Source organism: Nannospalax galili, unplaced genomic scaffold (genome assembly GCF_000622305.1).
Source record: "Nannospalax galili isolate Female #2095 unplaced genomic scaffold, S.galili_v1.0 scaffold376, whole genome shotgun sequence".
Classification (NCBI taxonomy): domain Eukaryota; kingdom Metazoa; phylum Chordata; class Mammalia; order Rodentia; family Spalacidae; genus Nannospalax; species Nannospalax galili.
The window spans coordinates 629,509-636,300 of NW_008338108.1; positions in this window are offsets into that span (position 1 = coordinate 629,509).

The following is a 6,792-nucleotide window of genomic DNA, read 5'->3' on the forward strand; positions in this document are numbered from 1 at the left end:
CTTGGCAGCCAGCCAAGGCGCCATCTTTGGCTGACTCGGCCATGCTCGCTTCCCACATCTCCCCCTTTTTGTTTTATTAGAAAGGTTAAAGGACCGTGCCTTTCTTAGGTTGCCCCCTTCCATGTAACATCCTTACCCGTCATCAACTGTTCAGCAGCTTGGCTGGCAGTCTGTCTTAGGTTGGTATGTCCATGAGGGAGTCTTACCCGTCTTTGACTACCGGTCCAGCATGGTTAACCATACAGAGGGAGACTTGCCCCTTTCCAGTGCAGCCATAGCCTGTACAAGCATTTGTTGTTATATCTCTGTTCGCCACCGCATTTTACACATACACCATATCATACAGACAGATACAGTGATCAACAGAAAATCCCAGAAGGCCATCCCGCCCCAGTCTTTAAGGACTGAAAAAGTCTTCTGCAAGGTGTCAAGCCATTCTTGAGCTGTGGAGATCTGTACTCGGGTGTTATTGACGGCAACGATGGAGGCTAGTAGTTCAGAAAGCGTCCTGTCAAAATCTCTGCTCCAATTTTCTTGAAGCTTGGTCCCAAGCTCGTGGGATAAATTTCCTGCTTAGGAAAAGTTAACAAACTCCACCGGGGTTATACACTTTCTAGAATTTTTACTGGCCATGGGACCATGGTGGGCATCCTAACAAGTGTGTTAGCAGTAGTCACAGAAGTAGCCATAGCTGCAGCGGCCACCGCCGCGGACGCGGCCGAGACTGCGATGGCAACTATGATCACTGCAGTAATGCCAAAATCTCTTCTTGGTCTTAATAGCACGGTCAGGTCCTTTTCTAGAACTTTTACTGGCCATGGGACCATGGTGGGCATCCTAACCACAACAGCTATTGGAAAGTTGGTGGCATTCCAGCATTTAGTTAAGAAACAGGTGTCATTGGTACAAAACAAGGTTTCAGTATCATTATTAGAAGTATTGGAAACTAGGAAAAAGAAGGGTGGGACCACACATACAGGAGTAGGTGCAAGCGGTATAGGTGAGGGCTTGGAGCAATTTACTCTAGTATCACTTTCAAAAGTCCCGGTTATTACTGGAGAAGGCCCCTTCCATTCTCCTGTAAGGACATCCTTCCAAAGGACTGAAACTTGGGAACCAATTGCAGAATAGCGGTCTGCTGCCGAGCGCCCGGAAGTATCCAAATTCAAAAATCTTCCTTATGGAGCCGATCGCCGACGACGGCCTCCGCGTCCCCCTTCCTCCTTATCTAAGTCTTCGAGAAGGCCCCTTCCATTCTCCTGTAAGGACATCCTTCCAAAGGACTGAAACTTGGGAAACCAATTGCGATGCAGAATAGCAGTCTGCAGCCGAGCGCCTGGAAGTATCCAAATTCAAAATCTTCCTTATGGAGCCGATCGCCCACGACGGACTCTGCGCCCCTTTTTTCTTATCTAAGTCTTTTTCCTCACAAAGCTCCTTCTCCCCTTCCTGCCCCTGTGGGAGACTTTGCTGGTCTCGGTTAGAGAGCTTTTCTTTTACTTCCTCTAAGGCTTGAGCTTCTTGATCAATATCTTTCTTGTACTTCCCTGTCTTGTCTGTAATGCATGTCCTCACCAGTGTCCATACTGCTAGAGTTCCCGCAGGGAGGCTGCCCTTTGAGTCAGCTGCTGGCGGTCCTGCCCTAATTGTTCCCATGTAGGCGGATTCATAAATCCCTCCTCAAGAAACCATGGAGCCTCTCTAGCTATCGTATCCAGGAAATTTTCCACTGTTTTAGCCTTTAGTTTTATCCCACTTTTCTTTAGCAGCTGCACCAGCGCGATTTGCGCTTTCGTTTTTGAGCCGCTGGAACCCATGCTGTAAGAGCGTTCTTTATAAAGGTTATTCTAAGTCTAACTTTGTCTCTGTCTCCGGGAACCTAACTTCGTCCCTGTCTCCGGGAACCTAACTCCATCCCTGTCTCCGGGAACCTAACTAGCGCTACCCCTTTGCCGCTACCCGCGTACCTTACCTTTAAATTTTCTTAGGCCTTGAAGAGCTCCCCATATGGGCCACCACTTGCCACAAGCCACGACTCCATCCAGCAGAGCCGAGGAAAGATGACACAGACACCAAGGTGAGGTTCAGGCTTCTTCTTCTTTATTACACACTTCAGTCCTTATATAGTTTGTTCCCAACAGCCCTCCCCCCAGCCAGGACCAATCATGGCACACACACACACACACACACACACACGCAGCAGGCAGGCAGAGTGGCAGCTCATTGGGCCACCGTAGCAGGGTCATGCTTGATGATGTCTCTGATCAGGCAGGCGGCACATGATCCGGCTCCTCACGCTTGGGCGAGTTGGAGTAAACAAGCGAGGGTCAGGAGGCTTGGCATCCAGCCAAGAGTTGGAGTAAACAAGCGAGGGTCATGAGGCTTGGCAGCCAGCCAAGGGTTGGAGTCATGAGGCTTGGCAGCCAGCCAAGGAGCCATCTTTGGCTGACTGGGCCAAGATCGCTTCCCACAGTAAAAGGCATGAATACTTTCCTATGGTGCGGATTTCAGATCCAGTTAGAAGTCAGTTAGTTACCCCAGTAGCAGAATGCCACCATTCTCATGGCCTTTGTCACTTCCAGGTCTCCACAGACATTTAAAGTTAGATATATCTAAAAATTCAAAGCTAACTACATGAGAAAGGCCATGAGATATTTGACTTTCTGGGCCTGGATTATCTCACTCAATATGTTTTTCACTTTCATTCATTTTCTACAAATTCCATAATTGCAAATTCTTCACAGCTGAGCAAATTTTCATTGTGTTTATAGACCATATTTTCTTATTCATCATTTGATGGACATCTAAAGTGATTCTATTGCCTAGCTCTTGTTTTCCCATTTCTGTAAGGATGGCCCAAAATTTTAGTTAGGATTGCTTTAATACTGTAGATTGCTTTAGGTAGGATAGTTGTTTATACAATATTAATTCTTCTGGTCCATGAACATTGGAGGTCTTTTCATCTAGTGTCTTCCTCAATTACTTTCTTCAGTATCTTAAAGTTTACATTGTAGAGGCCTTTTGTCTCCTTGGTTAGGTTTACTCCTGGGTAATTTACTTATTTTTTTGTGGTTATTATGAATGAGATTGTTTCTCTGATTTGTTTTTCAGTATGCATGCCATTTGTATACAGGAGGACTCCTTATTTTTTCTTTATTGTATCTCTATTATAAAAATATGATTGTCAACTTAGCATCTTTAAGACTAAAATTTATTTCTTTACTTTTATTTTTATGTGTATGTTTTGCCTGCATGTATGTGAGTGTACTCATGTTTGCAATGATTTTTTTGTGTGCTAATTTTGTATACTGCCATTTTGTTGCAAGAATTTATCAGTTGTAAGAGTTTTTGGTGGAGTCTTTAGGGTCTCATATGTAGAATTATATAATACTTAGACTTTTTCTGTTTATATCTCTTTTATATCCTTATTGTTTTAGCTAAGACTTAGAACACTGTATTGAATAGAAAGTGAGAGAGTGGACACCCTTGCCTTGTTCTTGATCTTAGTGGGAATTCTTTGAGGTTTTCTCATGTTAGGCTGATTTGGTAATAGATTTGTTATATATGAGCTTTATTGTGTTGAGGTATAGTTCTCCATTCCTAGCTTCTTAGAGTTTCACTTAGGACATAAAGTGACCCATGCATTCTTCCTCCTCTATCTTCATCCTTCCCTCTTTTCATCCCCTCATTTTTCCTCATCTATTCCCCTATCACATTAAAAATAAAGCAGAGTATAGCTATTTTTACTTTATTATATCTTCATATTTTTGCTACATATTTGTGCTGTTGAATAGTCCTCAGACACTTACTGGACATTACTTGAGAACTCTTAGTGTCAGTTGCGTGTGCAAGTCTTCATTTCTGGTAATGTACATATTTTTAAAGTTATTTTTGTTTGTGTATCCATTTCTTGATTTTTCTCTGTGTATCTACCCCTTCAACACTCTCAGCCTAAGTGTTGTCAAAGCTGACTCTTACTTTGGCTTCAAGGATGTTTCCATGGCTTCCTTAGTTTCCACTGCTCAGGATTTGGTCATTTGTGTCTTACGGTCCTATCCCCATTGGAATGATGGGAAAGAGGTGTGGGCTCTTCTGCTGGGATTTCTAACTGGGTAGAATGGAACTGGAGTTGATGGCTAATTTTTCTACCACCCTGGAAGATTCTGTTTGAGAATGTAGCCAAGTAAGGAAGAACAGATCTGAGAGGCATAAGGCCAGATTCCTGACTGTGCTGCTGGACTTTTAGACCCAGTCATGCTAGACACTCTCAGGTTTGTGACTCAAAACAGACCTTTTCTCTCTAAGCAGTCTGAACTAAGTTTCTGTCATCCACCAGCCTCTTGGCTAATGTAGCACTGAGGCACACCTACTGTTCGAAAAGATAATTAGTAGAAAGATAATGCCATAGGATTGAGGTCTATAAATAGACATTCTTACAAGAATCTGAGAATTAAAGTTGTCTAGAATTATTAGAAATAGGGTTGAGAGGTGTCAGGATGGATCAGCTTTCCTTTGGCTGTTGTAACTCCTCTCCTCATGTACGAAATTCTCATGTCTATTTTCAGGCTCAAGGTTAGGTTTGGAGTTTTAATAGTCTGAGCTTTGCTTCAGCAAGGCACATTTTGAGATGCGTTAGCACACCACAAGTATTTGGTCCAACATTACATTAGCAGGCACTATGCTCATAAACACTCATGCCTGAAGTATGTCTTAGCCAGTCCAGATTGCCTTGCTATCTTTATGCTAGTTAAGAGCAGAAGGGATGGCAAAATGCAAGCCTTTCCATATTTCCCTGACTCTTCTAAGATGCCTATTTTTGGAAGTCTGGCAGGCATAAGCTGTCTTCCATTCTGTGTACCTGAGTGCTTCAAGGAGACAGGACAAACTGAAAATTTTTAGAAAAGAAAAATGAAAATTTATGTCTCAAAAAAGTAGTCACACAGGAAAGATATTTGGAGATTCAAATGAGTAGGTCTTGATTCATTAAGGTAAAGGTGATACATGCTTACTGGCTGAAACCAGTTAGAAACACATGGCCTTTCAGAGGTTCAAGAAGTACCTCATGGCCACTGTTGAGAGTGTTGCATAAGGAGCTGGCTGACATTTACCCTATAACTACTGCCAAAATGTAGCAACTAGAACTTGAAATTAAACCTATTTGAATCATTAGCCTCATTTCAGCCAGGTCAAGAGGACCTATATTATGACTCAGATTTTTTTTTTTTCATGCGCAGGACCCTTCACCTTGTACTGTTATATTGCTTTCTTTAAATCTGCCCAAAGTGTCTTTAAGACAATTTGTGTGTTCTGTGGGTATACATGATGTTAAAGGTAATGCTGAGGGTATGCACTCTTTGTTATTAAGAATTCTTGGAATATGGACCCTATAGAATATTTATGTTTAGCATGACAAACTGATATAATAGATGTTTTTAATACTTTAGGGACTCAGAATTGGAGTAGCTGTACTTTTGGCTTTATGACACATTCTAATTATTTATCCATGAGTGAACCATCTTCATTAACTTACTTGGTACATCTAGTCATCAAGCATTTTTGGCTTCTGGCCTTCTGGGCTAATGGCTAGACTTCTTTCTACCTTCTGAAATTTGGCATGGTAACCTGACTTGTTTTGGTTGAAAAAGTGTGACCAGAATGCTGCATATTTGCATTTTCCTTCTCTAAAATATTTTCAGTTTGACCAGCATCCTTGAAACAGGAACACAGAATTAATCATTTCTGAGTAGAAGTGCATCATCCTTCACACATCCTTACTGCTGCAGTGGTGATTGTGAGAGTGTCTTAGATTCACTTCTGTTGCTGTGATAAAATACTATGACACAGCAGTTTAGTGGAGGAAGGGCTTATTTTAATCCACAATTCAGATTATAGTCCATCCTTGTGGGGAAGTCAAGGGGCAGGAATTTGAAGCACCTGGCCACATTTCACAGTCATGAGCAGAGCATGAATGCCTGTGTGCTTGCCAGTGCTCAGCTCACTTTCTCCTTTTCTATGGTGTCCCGGGCCTAAACCCAGGGACTAGCATGTCTTCCCACATCAATTAATATCATCAAGAAAATCCCCACAAACACGCCCACAGGCTAACCTAATCTAAGCAACTGATCCCTCATTGAGACTCTCTTCTTAGTTGATTCTAGATTGTGTCAAGGTGACAATTAAAGCTAACAACCACAGGGAGTTTCTGTAAGCTGGGTCCTTGACTGGTTATGATGAGCAGAGCACCCTCCACCCAACTCACCTGCACAATACATGGAGAATGGGCAGGAAATACATTGTTGTTGGGTTAAAGATTTGGGGTTGTTAGGTAGTATAATCTATTATTTCTCAGGGGCCAAGCTAGTGTTTCTGTAACTGGGATTTTGCTAGCTACCTTCTTCAGTAGTCCTTTGGATTCTGATTAGGTTTTACCATCAGGGGCTGCGGAGAGACCGGGAGGTGGGAAGAAAGATTTTTTTTTTTTCTGCCTAATTTGCAGTTCTTGAATGTCACTATTATTCTCACAATGGTCTCTCATGATGACAAGGCCAGGTCCTGGCACTGTAAGGATGTACTTTATTGTATCACCTCTGATGAAACAGGACTAGCTGGCTGGATCCTCTTTCTCAGATCTCTGAGGTCTTCTAAAATTTGATAATTCTGATGCTTTCTCTTTGTTCTAGCTCTAGGCACTTGATTCCTAGTTATTACGCATGTGTTACCTTCAGTGTCTCCTTTTTTTTTTTTTTTCTTTTGAGACAGGGTCTCCCTGTATTCCAGCTGCCTGGTACTCAC